The sequence below is a fragment of the Populus alba genome, chromosome 3 (genome assembly GCF_005239225.2).
Source record: "Populus alba chromosome 3, ASM523922v2, whole genome shotgun sequence".
Lineage (NCBI taxonomy): Eukaryota > Viridiplantae > Streptophyta > Magnoliopsida > Malpighiales > Salicaceae > Populus > Populus alba.
Window position 1 is genome coordinate 4760870 of NC_133286.1, and position 22053 is coordinate 4782922.

Below are 22053 nucleotides of genomic sequence, written 5' to 3' on the forward strand. Positions count from 1 at the left end.
AGTATTTTCAACCACGTTATCAAAAACTCTTGTATGGAACCACATGATGGATATAATTTATCTCATAAATTCTTAACCAATCTAATAAAATGCTCCATAGCATTCTTATTCTACATAAACAACCCATAATACAGCTCAAAACTATCCCCAGCCGTATTCTCCACCAAATCCAACAAAGTCTCATATCCTTTGGTATTAATCGGAGAAGTCTCCAACCCAAACCTCTTCAACAATCTGCCCACAGTATGGGTGACAAACTGCGATCCGGCCGCATACATATCATGCTTTGCACAGCTCATTTCAACCATCCTACACCCTTTCGCAAAAACATCAAGAAACCTCTCAAATCTATCAATCCTATCCTCCTCCTTACCAATCCTAACCTTATCATAAACAAAAGGCAAACCAGCCCAAGAATTCTTCCCACTTTCAGGTCCAAACATGGGGTGTGTACACAGAATATCAGATTCGAGAGGCAAATATCTCAACAAGATATTCTTAGCAACTCTTTAACAGACAAAACATCAACTATAAGGGTACTACGTTTGAATCTCTGAAATGCGAAAGACAGAAGTACCTTCTCGGTCGAGAGAATCGAAGTGCATAAGATTACAGCATCAGGGTGGCTCTCGCAGAGGTCATGTGGGTCGTTGAAGAAAGTGACGTCTAAGCTTTTGGCGGCATCGGTGTAGTTTGTGCGAGAGTAAGCTAGGAGAGTGTGGCCTTGGCGAGAGAGAGTTTTGGAGAGAAACTGGCCAAAGTTGCCGAAGCCCAGAATGGCGATCTTGATGGATTGGGACTTGAGGTGTTGGGTGCGGAGCTGAGACTCATAGTCGTATGGCTGGGCGGCGTCGAGAGAGCGGATGCGGAGAGGGGAGGTTTTCTTGAGAGGGAGAGGGAGGGGAAGGGAGGGAAATGGAAGGAAAGGGAGGGAAAGTGATTATGGGGTTTTGTTGAGGTTAAAGTGATCATATTTCGTTTTTTGTCGTTGTCGACGGAAGAAAGACAAGAGAAGAGAGAAGACTTGTCGTCTTGGAAGAGGGTGAAGACTTTTCCTCTGTTGCAGAAATACAGGTTGGGTGCTTCGAAATTGGAAGGGCCTGCTAGGTATTACGGTTGTTTTTAAAATTTTAAAATATTTTTTATTTAAAAATATACTAAAAAAAATATTTTTTAAAAAAAATTATTTTTAATATTAACTTATCAAAATAATTTAAAAATATTGAAATAAATTAATTTGATATATTAAAAAAATTATTTTTAATATTAACATATAAAAAAATTCAAAAATAATAAAATAAATTAATTTGATATATTAAAAAATATTTAAAAAAATTATTTTTAATATTAACATATCAAAACAATTTAAAGATACTAAAATAAATTAATTTGATTTAAAAAATTAATTTTTTTTAGTTATTAATGTAATTTGATACTATTATATCAAAAAATTAATTGTTGATAATATTATATTTAAAAATAAAACTTATTAATAATATTATTTTATTATTATTAATTTATCACTTTAATATTATCATCACCATTATTTATTCATCCCTTTCTTTTCTACCTAACTAGATTCATGATCACATAAATTACTTCTATTATTTTTCACTAATATTATAGTTGATAAAATCATTATTTTAATTATTAATTATTTTTATTTTCAGAATGACTCATAAAAATTTTAAAATTTCATTTTAGTTATTTATTGTTGTCCAGGTACAATATTATAATTAAAATATAATTCTAATTTTCATTTCAATTCCTCCATTTCCATTCCAAACATTTCACACCTGACAACTAAAAACCCGTCTAAGGGTTAAGAATTCTCATGTAAATGCATTCTAATTGCTAACTTGACAAAATCATAAAGAGAAAAAAAAAAATCTCATTTTTAGTGTTACTTTCAATTACTATATTTCAGGATTAAAAAAAAAATTGATGGACCAAATATAATTTTCTCTTACATATTTGTTTGTCCCTTTTAAAAAAAAAAAATGGATCTATAAAGTAATTATTGACAATTACTTTTATTATTATATAAATTTCTTAAAAAGAAAATCTAAAACTCTAAATAAAAAAATAATAATATAAAAGAAGAAAGATAGGAACGTCATGTTTTTAAGAGGAAAATTTCTCATTTTTATTTTTATTTTTGGGTTATTATGTTTTAAGATTTTTTAATAACTTACAAGAGTAGGAGGAATATAAGTCAATATAAAAGGTTGACATAATACACGCACGTGTCAACAGGTTGACACTCTCCTAGCCAAAGGAGAGATGCGAATATACATGAGATACTGGTGGCGGAATACCTGTTACGGTGATGGGATTTTTTCTTCTCCTTTTGTTTTATTCTTTTCATATGCGTTTATAATCTTTAAAAATTCAAATATGTCCTCCAATTTATATTTATTTTAAAATTAGTTTTTATTCTTTTTAATTTTTATTTATTTTGATTTTAAAGCTTCTTGAATTTCTTTTATTTCAATTCCATCCATCTACATTTTATTTCATATAATTTTTGTATTTAATTTAGTTATTATTCTTTTAATTGTTATTGTTTTATCCTTTGCATTATTTTTTTATCATTTAAAATTTAATTTAATATTATTTTGTTTTCAATTTTGGTTTTTATTTGTATATTGCTCTTTTTTTTTCATTTATTTTTTTTTTCAATTTAATATCTAATTATTTTCTTTCAATTATTATTTTTATGCATGATTTAGTCCTCATTATACTTTATTTTTTTTATTCAATTTTTTTATCGTTGAGAATTTTTCTTTGTTTTTTTTTTAAAAAAATTGATTTTTTTTTCATTATTTGATATTGATTTATTAAGCCTTAAATTTTGTGATTTGTTCTGATTTATTTTTTTATGATGTTATCCTATCTTATTCTTTGGATTGCAAGTTATTGAAGTTATGTTGGGTTGGTTTGAATTTTTTTTTTTTTTGGATCATCTAATATTTTTTTCTCACTTTCAAACAGATTTTTTTGACTTTTTTAGATAAACATGGGTTTCCCCGATTTCTTTTCTTTACTTTGTTTATTTATTGATTTTTTTTTCTGATTTTATCTTTCTTAATTTTTGATTTATAGGATTTGGATTTCTAGGATTGACTATTGGTATTTTTTCCGTTCTTTCTCTATGACGTGGAGCTGTTATTTTCTTTCATATTTGTTTTAAATAAACTTACAATGCTTATATATATATATATATATATATATATATATATATATATATATATATATATTATATTTTTAAATCAGGCCGCCCGCAACAGGTAAGCTATCTAGGAAGACTCAAAGCTCAGCTTGTTTGAGATCAATGAGGTTCAATAATCTCATCACTGTAAAGCCACTACTATTTGTTTTAGGCACTTCTTTCAGGTTTCATTAGCATAGACTGTGGCATAACAGAAGGTTCAAGCTATAAAAAAGATAATATCACATGCATCTATTACATTTCATATGCAAATTACACAAACACTAGTCTAAATAAGGATATTAAAAAGAAAACTATATAGTATTGGGATTTTATTGTAGCTATAGACACATATTGCTATGAATTACAATAGTAAAATTATCTTTTTAGCTTTTAGTGACTTTAAAAAATTGTTTAATGGTGCATACGTCTTTTTCAATTTTTAAACACAATAAAACTACTCTTTTACCCCAAAAATTAATAAAATTTAGAACTGTTGATCAAAGATTTTCTTAGCTTTTCACAATATTCGTAACAGTGAAAATACTTCTTTGCCCTAAAAATAAAAAAGGATGGGCTGTTGAACTAGGATATTTCAGGTTTTTTTAATTTCAGTATACAGTAAAATAACGTTTTTAGCCTCTGAAAAGAAAAGAATAAAAGCTTTGCCTTTAGGGGTATTTTGGTATTTTTATATAAGTATTTTGTGTGTAATTAAAAGGACCATGGAGGGTGTTTTAATATTGTCATATTTTATTTTTTATTTTTAAACGAAAAGCTACTGAAACATATTCCTCACGTCTTAGCAAATAAGCAGCGCCCATGCTATTAAGGAGACGCGTATGTTGCTTCCCGATTGCCATATATATATATATATATATATATATAGTCATCTGCCATCTAACTAGATGTGCAGCCATATACATGGTGTGACATGTATAGACAGATAATGGTTGGATTGTCGTTGGTGATTAATTATTTATGTTTTTTTTCTCTCTCTTGACAACTAAAGTGCACAATAATCTTTTTTATTTGTTATTTGTCAAATTAGACATGCTTGTCATTCTCAAGTACCTTATGGTTGTCAAACCCAAACGGATTGGGTTTGGCAACCTTGTGCAAGTAAACTATAAACCAAGATACAGTCCACTGTAGACTTGCACAATGGATTTTCCAAGCTCTGAAGGCTTGGGATGGGGCTAATGCTATCTTTTAACAAAAAAATTAAATTAAAATTTTGCCTTTTGGTTGAAAACGTTGAAGCCTTGATTATGGGGTATTTTAGTATTTTTCATAGGCTCATTAGTCATTAAACGTTTGAGCGGGTTATGGTAGGCTTTCCAAATTTATTTTCATAGAAAAAAAAATATTATTCTATCCCCAAGGTTAAAAAAAATTAAGACTTGATGTCCAAAAGTTTTTTGAACCTTTCACAAACTGCTATATAGTTAAAAATACATCTTTAGCCTTCGAAAAAATAAAAATAAGCTTTGCATTTACGAGTATTTAAAATAATCATAAGGGATATTTTGGTATTTTCAAAAAAAATTATTATTTTTAAATTCAAAAAGCTGCGTCAAACCCACATTTACTTAGGTCTGGCAAACATGTCAAATCCAAGTAATGTGAGTCTAGCATGTTTGTCAGACCCAAGAAAATTAGGTCTGACATGATTGCTAGACTCAAGTGTTGTAGGTCCGGCATGTTTGTTAGACCCAAAATATTTGGGTGTGGCATAGTTGCCAAACCCATAACCATAGGCGGAGGCATGCCAAAGGCTAGGGTGGGCTTTAGCCTAGGTCAAGATTTTATCAATATTTTTTTAACTAGTTTTATGTAAAAACAATTTATAATTCTCAATTAAGTTATCAAAAAATTCTGAAAATTTACGTGGAGCCTTCTAATATGATATTTTAGCTTGGGTTAAAATTTCAGAATTTTTAGAGAAATTTAGAAATTTGAGAAAAATCACAATTTGATCAGTTTTACGTTATTAGATGTAATTTTCAATCCGACCATCAGATTGAGTTGAAATTTTACGAGGGATCTTAAAATATATTGAATAAAATCTAGTTAAGATTTTAGAATGAACGGAGCTTAGTAGTGCTAACAAAAAAAGGGATCGTCAAATAAAAGCAAAATGACTCATTAAGAGTAAAATGGTTATTTGCCATTAAAAAATAAAACAAATAAGCTCCTCCTTCCTTTTATATGTTGCCGACTGAGCAGAAGCAGAATAGAAGAAGAAAGAAAAGAAAAGGCGAGAGAGAAATAGAAAAAAATAAGGGAAAAACATTAAAAAATTCCAAGGAAAAAAAAATAAGAAGTGAGAAAATAACCTTGTAAACTAACAAAGTCCAACTTATAAAATATTAATATAGGGAAGAATCAAGTGAATGAAGAAGGAATTAAAAGAGGAAAAAAATTTAATTACTTTATTTTTCAGTTGACATGAGATTGTTATTTTATCCCTGTTGAGGGGTTGTTACAATATCGATTCAGATTCAATTATAGATGAATTATATTCCACAAAACATCGAAGGATGTAACTTTAATAGTGAGTTTATTTTTACTTTTGCTTTAATTTTATGTACTTTCAAATTTATTTTTTAATATTTTGAATAGTATATTTGAATTAAAACTTTACTATTAATTTTAAAAATTTATGTACATAAATTAATAATCAATCTTAAAAAATATTTTTATATTTATTTATAGCCCAGGATAAAAAAAATTTCTGGCTCCGTCCTTGCCCATAACGATTGGGTCTGGCAACCCCATGCAAGTGTATTGTGGACCAAGACATAGTCCACTGTAAACTTGTATAGTGGATTTTCAAAGCTATGAAAGTGTGGGATGGGGTTAATGTTGTTTTTTTTTTCATATAAAGTTAAATTATCATTTTGTCAATTGGTTGAAAAAATTGAAGCCCTAGTTGCTGGGATATTTCAGTATTTTTCATAAGTTGATTGGTTATCAAAAGTTTGAGTGGGGATATAATAATCTTTTCACAATTATTTGCATAATAAAAATATTATTCTATCTCCAAGGTTAACAAAATTAAGACTTATTGCCCACAAGTTCTTCGACATTTTATAAACTGTTAAATAGTTAAAATACATCTTTAGTCTTGAAAAAAATAGCTTTACATATAAGGGTATATTTCTTCTTTCACATTGTTGTTTATAAAATTTTAACATTTTAACATTATTTTATTATTTTGAAAATTGAAAAGCTGTGTCGAACTTATGTTTTACTTGGATATCAAACCTAAGTAATATAGGGCTAGCCTGGCATGGTAGCTAAAAGTGTTTGGATCTGGCATAGTTGCTTGATTCACATTACTTGAATTTTGTAAAGAGTTGAGTTGAGGTTTAAAAATTAACCCACTTGGTTAAATTTAATAATACTATTAAAATATTTCTTATGCTCTTAATATTTTTTTATATTTTTTTTAAAAAAATTATACTAACCTGCTGCGCTGCCAATATACTTTAATGATCCAAAATCAACACAACAGGCACTATATATAAGCAATATCTCAATCTCAGAAGCTTCCCTGATGGAACCACAAGTTGTTACACCTTGAAGCCCGCGCACAGCAAGAACAAGTATCTGATCCGAGCAGGATTTTTGCATGGTAACTATGATGAACTCGACGATGTCCCAAAATTTGATTTCTTTCTCGGAGTCGACCGGTGGGAAACAGGGAGGCTGGACGATGAATCCACGCCCTTCACAGCAGAAATCATCCATATCCTTTCTTCAGATTATATAGACATTTGTCTTCAGATTATCTGATCGGAGCTAAGGCTTTTGGGCAACAATGTATCTGAGTTGTTGACTGACAGGGTTGGCTCAGGTGAGCCATTTTCTTTCTTGTTTTCATGCATTACCTCAACTGTCCAGAAATTTCTCAGTAAACAGAAATATCCGATCATACTACAATGTGAAGAGGTAGTGGCAAGGTGATCCCTGTGCACCAAAAAATTGCTATATGGCAAGGTCTAAATTGTAGCTATGATGCTTGTGATCCTCCCGAATCATAACCTTGAAAGTATCATGCCTTTGTCGAAGCAAGACATACTAGTTTCTGTAAAAATTTTTTTATTAATATAGGTGTCTGGACTGGTTGTGTGTATCTCGACTAATTTTACAGGTCCTGAAATTAACGACCATATAAGTCTACAGTAGCTCTGAGATTTGTGAGACTCGAATAGCTGGTTATTTATAGAAAATAAATATAGAACCTGACTAGTTAAATTATACCCTTCAAAATTAATTTATGTACTTTTTCTTGGGTTACAAGGAAGCATAGACTGGTGGATGAGGAAGGTTTAAAAATGTTACATATATTATTGCAGCGGGTCATTTAACCATTTAAATAGGAAGAAAACTTGTTTAAGCTACTTTGTATTTAATAATATTGTTCTAATCTAACTCTTGTTGACGTAGATGAACCTTTATAAAAGAATAAAAATAGTGATAATTAATTAGATTGATTGAGACTTTGAAACTGATTAAATTATAGTTATCTTTGAATCAAGCGACTAATTCTAAAATTAGGGAAGTTGACTTTTATATAATCATTGATTAGCACGAACATTATTTTAAATGAGTACCAGGAGCTTCATCCTATGAAAGCTGGCGATAATTAATTTTCTCTCATGTAGATTCTTAGCATATTCTAAATAAATAAATAAATTATATGTGGACAGCCATCATCGATCAATGATTGAATAATAATAATAATAATAATAGATTCCCTTCCCTTTAATATAATTTAGAAATGGAATCGTGCTTGGATATTTAATTTTATTTATGTCCTTCAGATTTCAATGGAATCGTGCTTTCTAATAAAACACATGTGCATGACCGACTGTAACATTAAGGTTGTCGTGCACTCTTTTTTAAAATCAATAAAATAACTCGAATGGACTATCATGTAGTCTTTATAAATCCAAGGACTAAAGTTCAAAGTCATCTAAAGCTTTAATTGCACAAAAAAAAAGTTAAGCCGAAGAGTGTTTCACTGTTCATATACGTTACAATTTCTTTTAAAAAAATATTTTTAAAACTTTTTTTTTCTAATGCTACATTTCAAAAAAAAATTCTTTCAATTTCTTTCAATTTGATCATTTAATATTTTATTAATTTTGAATTGAGCATTATTATTTATTTCAATTTTTTTATAAAATTATTATAATTTCAAACAAATATTTTAAGATTTAATTTATACTTAATTTTTACAAGAGTCTATTTATGTTATTATATCATTAAATAAAAAATAATTCTTAATTTTTTTTTTTTTAAAAATCCAATGGAATTCATGATCCAAACCACGAATTTTGCAAATTCAACCATAAAGCCCAGGTCAATCCACTGAATTTAGTTAATTTTTGAATTTTATTATATGATGTTAAATACAAAAACAGATTTACTATCAACCCAATATCAAATGATAAAATTCAATAAAAACCTAACATTAAATCATGAATTTGATTAAAAAAAAAAAAAGCAAAAAAAAATCAAAGAGCTAACTAAAAAAAGTCATTGGCTATTTACAAAAACCATGTGCATTTATTACTAGAAATTTGGCGAATACAAACGGAATAGCTAAAGGAATTTTTCTGTCGGTATATTGTGGTGAGTTTTGGCGACAAAAATTTACATCATTATATCCATCGATAAAAATGGAGAGAAACATTATGTTGGTATATTCCAAGGGAATTGCAATGGAAAAAAAAGAAATAAAAAGTCAGAAAAGTACAATGACATGTAACATTTATCAACAAAATAAACTTGATGGTAAAGTTTGTTTGTAAATATACCGACAAAAATAATTCCTCAATATATAACGATAAAATTACATACAATATTACAGTGAGTTTTAAAAAAATTAAAATTGTATGGTGACGTGACACTTTTTACCGACAGAATAACTAAAGGAATGTTCGACATAATAATTTTGTTGGTAAATTCATCAATAATATTTAATTTATGACCTGACGATTGACCCCCCCCTCATTTCTCTTTCTTCCTTATGCATTTTTTTTTCCGCAAACAACCACTCTCTATTAATCTCAACACAATTCAATTTCAAACAACAAATATAGCCACCACAACATTTGGTTTGTCAGTATTTTTGTTCTTATTCAAATTTTATTGAGAATTCTCCACCTTAAGTAAGCAAATCTACCATTTTTTTATTTGAACACAATTTTTAATTTTTGTTTTTGCATATTTTTGTAGTATATGTATTTTATTTGGGTGTTTACTTGTTTTATAGTTTTTCCTCATACAATTTTGTTATATGGATTTATAATTTATACATGTTATGGTTTGTTTTATATTTTGTAAAATTATATTTGCTTGAAAATTGATGAAACTTATGTCGAATTTTTAACTTTGGTGTTTTTTGATGAAATAAATAATAGCTTATTTAACGGATTTATTTTTATATTTTTTTAATTGCCAAGTTTTAATTTTCAGTAAATGTGTAGAAATTTAAATTTATATAGATATATAATTGATAATGAATTAAAAGAACTATTAAAATAGATTGAATAAGATTGAGCTAAATGAATATTTTTGTAAATTTATTTAGTTAATGTAGTTAATTAGCACAAGTTGTCATCATTATTTAAATAGGTTTGATATAAGTAATGGATGATTGTTTATCGATGTATCAAGATTCACCCCAGGGGTTACGAAGAATGGATTATCGTAATAAAGTTCAAGGTTTTATTAATTATGCACTATCTAATCCAAGAAATATTAGTGGAGACGGTATTTGATATCTATATAAGAGGTGCAAGAATAAAACATTTATCAATGTAGATTTGTAACGATGCATCTTCCATAAAAAAGATTCATGGAGAAATATTTGTGTTGGTATGCACATAAAGAACCATATGTTCCTCACAATATCATTGTAGAGAATATGGATGAGTCAACTTCTAGTGCTAGCAATGTGCATGAAGTTGTAGATGTTAACAATAATTCTTATAGGAATATGGTTATGGATGCGATGAAAATGAATTAAGGTCATGTCGACCAATGTCTAATCATAGATGAAGAACCTAAACCAGACGTGACCAGGGTTTTTGATCTTTTGAAAAATTCTGACAAACCATTATAGGATGGTTGCACAAATCATAATAAATAATTGGTCGTTGCACAATTGTTCACCATTAAGTCGGATCATAGGTTGAAAGAGGTTAGTTATAATAAAATTATGGAATGGGCGAGAAACATTTTACCTGAAGGGAACAAACTGAAAGAGAACTTCTATGATGTTAAGTTCATGATAAAACCCCTCAGTTTAGGATACCAAAAATTAATACGTGTCCAAACTTCTGCATATTGAACTACCTTGAAACTACAAAGTCGATCGAGTGTAGAACATATGAGCATTCTTGTTATAAACCCAAAACTAGAAGGGGAAGGACTCCTATCACAAACAAAAAATTTAAATACTTCTCAATCATATCTAGACTATAGAGGTTATTCATGTTACTAAAGACTACTAAGCACATGATATGACACCAATCACATGATGTGATGGATGGAATGATGATACAACCTTCTGTTGGTAAAGCCTTAAAACATTTTAACAATGTGCACCCTTAGTTTTCAGTGGAATCAAGGAACCAACATCTTAGGTTATGTACAAATGGAATTCAATCTATTCAGGTCATTTGTTGCTCCTTATTCTTGTTGGTTGGTGATACTCATGACTTATAACTTGTCAACGAGGATATGTATGAGGTTGGAGTTCATATTTTTATCTACAATCATACTTGACCAATCTTAATAGTCTATGTTAAAATATAGATTTTTTTGTTTGACCGTTGATTGATGAGTTGAAGCAGTTGTGATCATTCAGGGCTTTGACTTATGATGTATTGAGGAAACATAATTTTTTGATGATGACAACTTTAATATGGACTATCAATTATTTTTTCTGCTTATGAAATGGTTTTTAGTTTGAGCAAATATGGAAAACTAGCATGTTCATACTGTATGGAAAATAACAAGTCATTCACCTTAAAAAACGATGGTATAAAGTCTTTTTTTACTACTACTAGCTATTTTTGCCAACAGATCACAAGTACATAAAGAATAAGTTCTTTGTTAGTAGAGTTGAAAGGGATGTTGTACCGTCATTTCTTTTAGCTGAGGAATTGTATGACGTGTCAGAGTACAATGACATTATGTTTGGGTTTTAATCTGATAAGCAAAAGTTTTTTATTTTGGTTTGACCCATAATTGGGCTAAGCAAAGTATTTTCAAGGAGCTTTCTTATTGAAAGACTAATCTCCTCCACCATAACCTTGATGTGATGCAATAGAAAAGAACATGTTTGAGAATATTTTCAACACGATTATGGACGTGAAGGGGAAGACAAATGACAACATCAAGGCTAGAAACAATATAGCTTTATTTTGTCACCGTAAAAATATGAAGTTGATTTATGTTGGGTCATAGGTCGTAAACCCTAATGTCAGCTTCACCTTAGACAAGAAATTATTTGTCTACCAATAACTTAAAAGTTTGTATTTTTCTAATGGACTTGCCTTAAACATAATAAGGTTGGTGAATTTGAAGGATTATACATTGTATGGAATTGAAAGCCACGACTGCCACGTGTTTATGCAAATACTCATTCCATCAACTTACCATTATTTATTGTTAAAGGGGATATGAAATGCATTCACGAAGATTAATCATTTCTTTAGAGATATATGCTCCAACAAGTTGCAGACATAACATATGAAGAAGCTTGAAATGAATATTGTCCAAACAATATGCAAACTTGAGATGATATTCCCTCTATCATGTTTTGACTCAATAGAGCATCTACCCATACATTTATTGTTTGAGGCAAAAGTTGGAGGCCCGGTCCAATATAAATGGATGTATCCATTCGAGAGGTTTTAAATATAGTTAAGGTTTCAATATGCAAGGCCTATATTATTGAATAAATCTCAATATTTATCTCGTACTATTTCAAGTCTCAATTAAGAACAAAAATTAATAGCATTCCAAGGAATGATGATGGTAGGGAAGTTCCTTCAAGTAGGCACTTGTCAATATTCTCCTATCCTAGCTAGCATGTACCAAAAAATGATGTGATGGAAAGATATTTATCTAAAACAGAATTCAGACAAGTATATAATCATGTGTTATTTAATTACGACGAGCTAAGACATTTTATTCAGTAAGTATACTACTTAACATGTCATTATTTTTTACCAATTTATCTCTTATAATATCATAAATTGATACATTGTTGAATTCTTCATAGGCAACTTCATCAATATTTACTATTCCAAGACTCGCAACTGACTGAATCTCAAATCTTTCGATTATAAGATGAACAATTCGTCACTCAATTTAGAACACATGTAAATACTATTTAATTATTCTTATCTCTCGAGATATTTGATTTCATTACACATTTCTCGTTAATTATTTGTAGTTGTACCTCATTTACCGAGTTTATCAATCGGGAAGGAATGCTAGTGTTACTTTGTCTTTACTAAGTCTAGGTCCTCAAATAAAGGTGAAGTGCTACAATAGGTATTTTATCAATGGATGTGTGTTTCTTACTAAAAAATATGAGAATGGTAGAAAGACATATAACAGTGGGGTTTCTATTAAGGGATCAAATTCTATTGAGTTTAAAGTTGACTATTATGGAAAGTTAAAAGAGATAATTGAATTGCAATATCACAGCGAAAAACATATAATTTTTTTATTCAAATGTTATTGTTATGACACCATTGACAAAAGAATCAGAGTAGATCCCCATCATGGTCTCAAAATTAATTCAAAGGCTAAACTCCACAACGTTGATAGTATTTATGTTTTCATCAAGCAATGCCAACAAGTTTATTACATATACACTCCATCATTTAGAAATGATCATTCAAGAGTTGATTGGTTATCTATAGTGAAAACCAAATCTAGAGGTTGTGTTAAGGTTGTTCAGGATGGGAACAATAAATTAACTGTGAGATATATGTTTTTCAACTTGGTGAGTTAGTTGATCCATATCGAGTTACTTCGTCTAATGACTTAAAAGAAAATTTAAATTTTCACATCAATGATAATATTTTTGTTAATGTTGACGTTGAGAAATTGAATGATGCTTTGAGCTCCATCGAACATACATAAGTCGAGGAAGATGATGATAGCAATGAAATTAACATAGAAGATTGCGATGGAGATTGGGACGAGTTAATTGACGAAGAAAAAAAATAATTCTGATTAATTCGCACAACATTAATTTGTAATGCCATAAAATATAATGTAATATTTATGGATGAAATTCACTTCAATGTAATGACAATAATGTTAATATATTATTGAATGACAAAAAAAATTATTTATTTTATTATTGTGATATGAACAAGCGTTATTGTGTTGAGTGTGTAGCTGTAAATTTAAGTATTTGTAGGATAGATAAATAGGGAATACATATACAATCTAGCATCAAACACTATTTTGCACCGATAGATATACCGATAAAAAGTGTTTTGACTTCATAAATGAAATCACAGATAAAAATTTTAAAAATATTAATATTTTTCTATTCCGTCAGGAATTATGTTGGTAAAACCTAATATAAAAGACCACAAGCATAGCAGACAAGCTTCATCTTCTTCACTCTTCTTCTTTCATCCTTTCTCTACTTTATATCTTCTTCTTCACTCTTATTTTTGTTTATGACCCGAGCCAAAATCAAGCATCATCTTCTCTTCTCATCCTAAGGTATGTTGTATTCTTCATTTTTTATTCTAAATTTTATATTTTCAAGTGTTTTAACAATTATATTTCATTGATTTTTTTAATTCTCAACCGATGTTAAGCACGCTATAAAAGTAAGGATTTTTCATTCGTTGTTCTTATTTATTTGTGTTTTTTTTTTCATTATTTTTTTGTCATTATTTTTGTTCAATTTTGTGTGAATTTTAATTGTTTAATTTTTTTTTCAATTATTCTAAATGTGTAGGATTAATTTTAATTATTATTTTTGAATTTTTGTTAGTTTAGATTATTTCTTGTAAATTTTAGGATTAAAAATATATTGATTAGTACTTAAAAGTGCATGTTTATCAAGGTTTTATATCATCATTTTGCACTTGAAGTATCAATAACTCCTTAACTAAAGTATGTTTTATAATAACAAGTTTGATATTATAAGATACCTTAATTTATGGTAAATGCTCATTTTAAATGCAGGACTATCATATAAATAAAAGGATTGATTGATGAGTTTAAGCATTGAAAGTTAAAGGACAAAGAGATGGCCAAACTTAGAAAAGAGATGTCGGTGCAGTCCAAACCAGAACAGTGCTCGGTAATTGGATCATATCTGGAGCTCTAGATCTTGGATTTAGGTCCATTTTATATGGATGGAAAGGTAAAACATAGGCCTACAACTTTCATTTGGACACCAAGATCTAAGAAGGCCGTTTTCAAGTCCAAAATATAGGAACAACGAAGAAGTCCGAAGCTGTCCTGCAGCCCAGACACTATTTAGTGTTCAACCCATATCTTGAGTTCTAGAAGTCCAAATAACCTCATCTTTTTTTTGTTGGAAAGCTGAGACAATTTCCTAGAACATTCCTGAGGATTCTGGGCAAATTATGATGTTAGCAATGACGTCTTGTTCAGACAAGAAGATAAGGATTGTTATCAAGTCAAGATATGGCCACCCACTCATCAATTAGTCAACAAATCAATAGTTCCAAATTTTAGCCTATAAAAGGAGGCACTTACCATGTATTGAGGCATCTTGGTTTCCAGATCAAGATCATGCTCTTGCTTTCTCTCTTTGTATTGCTTATGTCTTGCTTTCATTAATATCAAGTTTATGCACTTCATTTCCTTTCCTTTGTCTAGTTAACTTCTTTCTCATTTATGTTCTTGTCTTGCTCATTTATGTTTCTTTCTTTTATTATGTCTAGCTAAGTTAATTATGTCAAGGTGAAAAGGGTACACTAATCGTGTAAGAACAAGTATAATATAAACTTAACATGGACCTTAACGTTGGATACTAACATGTTTTATATTTGTTATCTTGTTCACTTTAATACTTTGCTTGTTAAATGGTTAATCTAGATTTATGTTGTGTAACACTTGGTACAACAAATACTTGGCACTTTCATAGCCCATACTGTATGGTTTAACTGACACCTGAGCTATGAAAAGAACTTGATTTGTTGTTAACATAAGTTATAATCATGAATGCCTGCCAACATTTACAAGTATTAGCTTTATTCGAATAAGATAATTAATGTAATCATGTTAACAATTTATAATCTGATTGGAACCTCCTTTATGTGTGGTTTCCAATTGAGTAATAAGAGTTTATATTATACTTGTTTGAAGTACCATAAGTGGATCCTCTAACCTTGACATTTGTTTTTATCATTGTTTAATCCTTACGTTAATCTTTTATCTCAAAGTTCTCATTAATTTCTTCATCTTCTGTTATTATTATTATTATCATTGTTATTATTATTATTATTTACATTCTGTTTATATTATATAATATATATCTTTGATCTTTTCATAAAGTCAGTATATAGGCTGGAAACCTGTGACCCGGTCTTTTGGATCATTCTCAGGTGTAACAACGCCACGTACTGAGTATTGTAATTATTATTGTTATTATTATTGTTGTTGTTGTTGTTTTGTTATTTATAATTTATACAATTAACCTCTCTGTGGTTCGACCCCGGTCTTGCCGGGTTATTTATTACTTCGACACTCCTGCACTTGGGAAGAGACATCAAGCTTTTGGTCGTGTCAAGTTTTTGGCGCCGTTGCCGGGGAGGTAAATTCTTGTATAAATTATAATATTTAATTTATTTTCTCTTTTCACTTTTCATTTTATCTATTTTTGTTTCCTTTGTTTTGTTTTGTTTCTTTTTCTTCTATTTTCTTTTCTTGCTTTTATTCTCTTCTTACACGTGCATGAGAGTTTGGTCACGTACATTAAGTGGTAGACTTTGTAGGGTATCCTCATCATTTTCAGAAAATATGGCCGAAGAAGATAATCAATCACTTCATAATGAGAATAACCGTATGAGAACACTTAGAGACCACATGAATCCCACAAGAACAAGTGCACCCTCATGCATAGTTTTCCCTCCTGATGCATCTCATTTTAATTTTAAGCCAGGCATTATTCAACTTTTACCATCTTTTCATGGCTTAGACTTAGAAAATCCATACTTGCATTTAAGGGAATTTGAGGAGGTCTGTAATACCTATAATGACTCAAATTGTAGCATGAACACCATTCGATTAAAGCTTTTTCCTTTTTCATTAAAAGATAAAGCTAAAACATGGCTACAAAATTTGAGACCAGGATCTATTCATGCTTGGGATGAAATGCAACAACAATTTTTAAAGAAGTTTTTTCCATCTCACAGAACAAACTCTTTCAAAAGACAAATCATCACTTTCACTCAAAAACCAGGAGAAACATTTTACCAATGTTGGGATAGGTATCGAGATTTGCTTAATACTTGCCCTCATCATGGTTTTGAAACATGGAGATTGGTTTCACATTTTTATGAAGGTTTAACACCTAGAGATAGGCAAATGGTTGAATTGATGTGCAATGGAACCTTTGAAGATAAAGACCCTAATGAAGCAATGGAGTACCTAGACTTGCTAGCCGAAAATGCTCAAAATTGGGATACCACAGGTACTTATGAGGCACCAAGTAAAACTCAACCTCATACATCTAGTGGAGGTATGCACAACCTTAGGGAAGATCATGACCTTCAAGCCAAGTTTGCATCTTTAGCTAGAAAAGTCGAGGCACTAGAATTGAAAAAGAGTGGTCAATTAAAATCTGTTCAAGACATTGTATGTCAAATCTGTGAAACAAATGAGCATGCAACAAATAATTGTCCAACTTTGCCTTCTTTTAAGGAATGTCTCCATCAACAAGCCCATGCTTTAAACAGTTTCCAAAGGCCCAACCATAACCCATACTCGCAAACATACAATCCTGGTTGGAGAAATCACCCAAATTTCAGTTGGAAGAGTGACAACAATAATACACAAACTTCACAGCCACCGTTTCAAGCACACCATAATTTCCAAAATTCTCATGGATATGCACCTCCTTATGCTCCACCTCCTAGAAGAAATTTTGAGGAAACATTGCATGCATTCATTGAAAAGCAGGAGACAATCAATACTCAACTTGCTCAAAGCATGACCGATTTTAAAGATGCTCTTGCAAAATTAACAACTGCTCTCAGTTTCCAAGAGAAAGGTAAGTTTCCTTCTCAACCACAGCAAAATCCAAAGGGGCAATACAATGCAAATGCAAGTGGTTCTAGAAGCCAACACATGGATCAAGTCAAATCAGTCATCACTCTTCGTAGTGGTAAGGTTATTGAAAAACCCATTCTTGAACCTTGTGAGAAAGATGATGAGTCTATCTCTGAGGGTAAGGAAGGGGTTGAACCTGAACATTGCAAAGAAAAGGCTGATTCCCCGCCATCACTTCCATTTCCTCATGCCATGACCAAACAAAGAAAAGTCAGTCACAACTCTGAAATCTTTGAAATTTTCAAACAGGTAAGGATCAATATACCTTTGTTGGATGCTATTAAACAAGTTCCTTCCTATGCTAAATTTTTGAAAGATTTGTGCACTGTGAAGAGAAAACTGAATGTGAAAAAGAAAGCCTTTTTAGCCGAACAAGTAAGTGTCATTCTTCAAAACAATAATGCTTTGAAATATAAAGACCCTGGTTGTCCTACAATTTCTTGCTTTATTGGAGAACATAAAATTGAAAGAGCCTTACTTGATCTTGGAGCTAGTGTGAATTTACTTCCATATTCAGTTTTTCAAAGTCTCAATCTAGGTGAGTTAAAACCAACTTCTGTAACTCTTTTACTCGCCGATAGATCTGTAAAAGTGCCTAGAGGAATAATTGAAGATGTGTTAGTACAAGTCGATAAATTCATTTATCCTGTGGATTTTATTGTCTTGGACACGCAACATGTTGAAGCATGTAATTCATTTCCTATTATTTTAGGACGTCCGTTTCTTGCAACTTCTAATGCATTGATTAATTGTAGGAATGGACTCATGAAGTTATCTTTTGGAAACATGACATTAGAGATGAATATTTTCAACGTTTGCAAGCAGCCTGGAGATGATAATGATTTACAAGAAGTAGATCATATTGAAGAATTAGTTCATGATCAACTTGAATCTACTTTGAGTAAAATTGAGTTGGATGAATATGAAGATTTGCAAATGATTTATTCTCAGGAAGAAATCACGGATGAAAAAGGCACCGAAAATATTGATGCCGATCTTTTGTCAAGAGTGACAACAAATTTGATATCTGACATCACACCAATCGATGATTACTTTCCTGAAGAATCCTTACTTTCTCTAAGTTCAATGCCTTGGTTTGCTAAAAATATCAATTTTCTTGCAACAGGAGATTTGCCAGCTCACTGGAGTACCGAAGACAAAGGAAAGTTTTTGAACGAAGTGAAGAAATTTTACTTAGATGACCCTTACTTATTCAAAAATTGTCCTGATCAAATATTTCAAAAATGCATTCCCGACAATGAGGTAAGTAATGTCATTAAACTTTGTCATTCTGAAGCATGTGGGAGTCAATTCTCATCAAGAGAGACGACTGCAAAAATCTTACAAAATGGATTTTATTGGCCCACCATGTTCAAGGACACACATGCATTCTGCAAAACTTGTGAAAATTGTCAAAAAGTTGATACTGGTCAAAAAGTTTTGCTTTATAATTCTCAACTCCATTTATTTCCTGAAAAACTAAGATCAAGATGGAGCGGTCCATTTATTTTGAAACATGTGTATCCTTATGGGGCCCTTGATATTGAGAATCCAAAGAATGACAATGTTTTGAAGGTAAATGAACATCGTTTAAAAGCTTACTTTGATGAGTTTCCTAGTGAAAATGAATCCATTGGTTTGAATAATCTTATTGATAAAGGTTGATTATTTTGTTTTTCTCACATTTTTTTGTTGCTTTTTAGTGTGACTTTTGTTTTGCTAGTCTCTCACCCCGGTCAAATGGCGGATAACGGTACTCCGTGACTCTTAAGTCGGTTCTTTCAGTTTCCCAAATAACTGATATTTGTATATATTTGTACAATTCTCTGCTCTTTCTCCCTTCTTTGAATATTTTCCCCAATTCTAATTTTAAAATGGACACCACTCTTGAAAAGTTGAAAAGGTATTTTCCCGCTCTGCCTCAGAATGCGATTATAAAAATTTACCGTGCTAGGTGTGCAAGATTGAGGTTGTTAATGAATCATGGAATTCCTGAAGATATTCGCTGGCTAATTAAAGCAAAGGTCCGATTATCAGGTGAGTCCTCCAATTCTTTCATTTCACACATGCCTGGAACAGGTAAAAGCACTTTTGCAAAGAAACGTCGTGCAAAACGACTGAAAGTCTGTCATCGATGTGCCAGATGGACTTGTAATGCGACATGTCGTTCTTTAGGAATGGTATCTGTAAACCGTGAAGATAAAATACAATTCATTAAGGATGGCCTGAGTAAGGGGTCTTTAGATAATCTTTTATTGACCCTTGAGACGCATCCTAGTGGAGATGTGCATCGTGTAATTCATGATTTATGGCCACAATTCCATAAAGAACATGATCGACTTAGTCTTGGGAATCTGACTAAAAAAGACCCTGTTTGCCAGTTTTTAAGAAAACTGGATGGGAAGCCTATCCCCGACCCATAGAGGGCGTTTAAGCCGTTCTTGGACGTAAAACCAAGGGAAGATGTGAGCCACAATCACAACTACCTGTACATACACATGCTTTTTCAAAATAAATAATTAATAAAGAGAGAGAGAGAGAGAGAGAGAGAGAGTTTGTGAGACTACAGCTGGCCTACATATAGGTGGTATGATTGCATTTTCAATTTTCATCTATAAATTCTTCTCTTCCTTCCCTTCATTTCTACTCATCCCATACATTCATCAAATATAGAAGTGTGTAGAAATGGCAGGTTCCTCAAGTCATCACATAAAAAATATTTGTGTTTTCGGTGGATCCAGTCCTGGGAAAGAAAAAGAGTTTTTAGAATCAGCAAATCATCTTTGTCGGGTACTAGCTGAGAGAAAGATTCATTTAGTGTATGGGGGAGGTAGCCTTGGGTTAATGGGAGGTGTGTCAATGGCTGCATTTTTGGGAGGCAGTCAAGTTTTGGGGGTTGTCCCCAAAGCTTTAGCAAATGGGGACATCATTGGAAAAACAATTGGAGAAGAACTACAGGTCCCAACAATGTCTGATCGACTGAATACCATGTTTAACCATGCTGATGCCTTCATTGCCTTACCAGGTGGTCTGGGCACATTGGAAGAGATCTTTCATATTTCATCTTGGGCCCAACTGCACATTCACCATAAACCTATAGGTTTGTTAAACGTTAATGGTTTTTATGATAAGTTGTTGTCTTTCCTTGATCAAGCTGTGGAACAGGAATTTCTAACATCTTCGGCACGACAAATCATAATCTCTGCTGCTACTGCTGAACAATTGATTGACCAACTACAATCTTTCATCCCTATCATTGATCCCTGCATGAGTCGCCTAGATTGGTCAACTAAGGAAAGCCGTAAAAAGCTTAGATTAGATTTGAGCCTTCATCTGTGAAAACTTGTGTCTTTTGGTTTTATTAATAGCATATTATTTTGTTTTGTTACTTCTTATGTTTGTTTAAGTGTATTTCAGGTTTGTCATTGTTCGCTGTTTCAGGTGATGTCTTCTATACTCTATCTTTCTACCTTCGAACATTGAGGACAATGTCTCGTTTTGGTTGGGGGGAGAGGGTAGTACTTCAAAAAAAAAAAAAAAAAAAAAAAAAAAAAACTAACTTGCTAACTGTTTTTGCTATTATTAAAACCATTTGACAAAATTGTTCTTAGGATGGCAGAGTATGGAATCAATTTTATTGACTCTAGAGACGCATCTTAGTAAGTTTCATTACCAAGGTCTATCATAATACTTCTTGAAATATTCAGGTTTACAAACTCTCACATTGTTATCACTTGATTCTGCTCATATACTCATTTAACAAGTATTATTAAACCTTCATTTTCACACACACATTTTAACATATGATTGTGGGTTGCACATTGGATTATTACAGTAATTATGTTCTTTTGTTGAAGGTAACAACTAAGGGTAAAGGATAGTATATAATTTGCAAAAAAAAAAAAAAAAGAAGAAAAAAAAAAAAAAAAAAAAAAGAAAAAGAAAAAAAAAAGATAGTATTGATGATAATAAAACGTGGATAAGTTTGGTTTCGTAGCCTCCATAACCTAAGCAATTAAGCCCGAAGGGGTGTTTTAACACCTAATACCCTAAAGTCAACTGACTTGGGAGCTATTGGCCCAAAGCTTGTTACATGGGTTAAGGAGAAAAGCTTAAGGGAATCAAACATTGCACTATCTACGTATTAGTATCTGCAACCCGAGTTGTTAAGCTCGTAGGGGTGTCTCAACTCCTAATGCCCTAAGACCAACTGGTCTGGGAGTCATTAGCCTAAAACTCGTTACATGGGTTAAAGATACATTGTGTTTTAAGTTGTATGTGTATATAAATAAAAAGAAAAAAAAATAATCCCAACCCAAGGAAGTTCACCTTAAACATTTGAACATAATATTGTTTTCTTCCAACAAAAGCCCCATCATCTATGTTTTCATTGAGCACACAAAAAGAAGGTTTATTAATATCTTGTTTAAGAAGTATGAAGCAGGAATATAAATTTAATGAGAGTTTGTTTATCT

General features: G+C 31.0%; 1 protein-coding gene and 1 pseudogene across 3 annotated transcripts in view; both read right to left on the reverse strand.

Moving 5' to 3' along the window:
- The window catches only part of LOC118037857 (uncharacterized), a 95002-nt gene that overhangs the window by 28109 nt on the left and 44840 nt on the right, over positions 1-22053 (reverse strand). The gene's annotated exons all lie outside the window — the stretch shown is intronic.
- On the reverse strand, positions 63-940 carry LOC140955416 (arogenate dehydrogenase 2, chloroplastic-like; annotated as a pseudogene).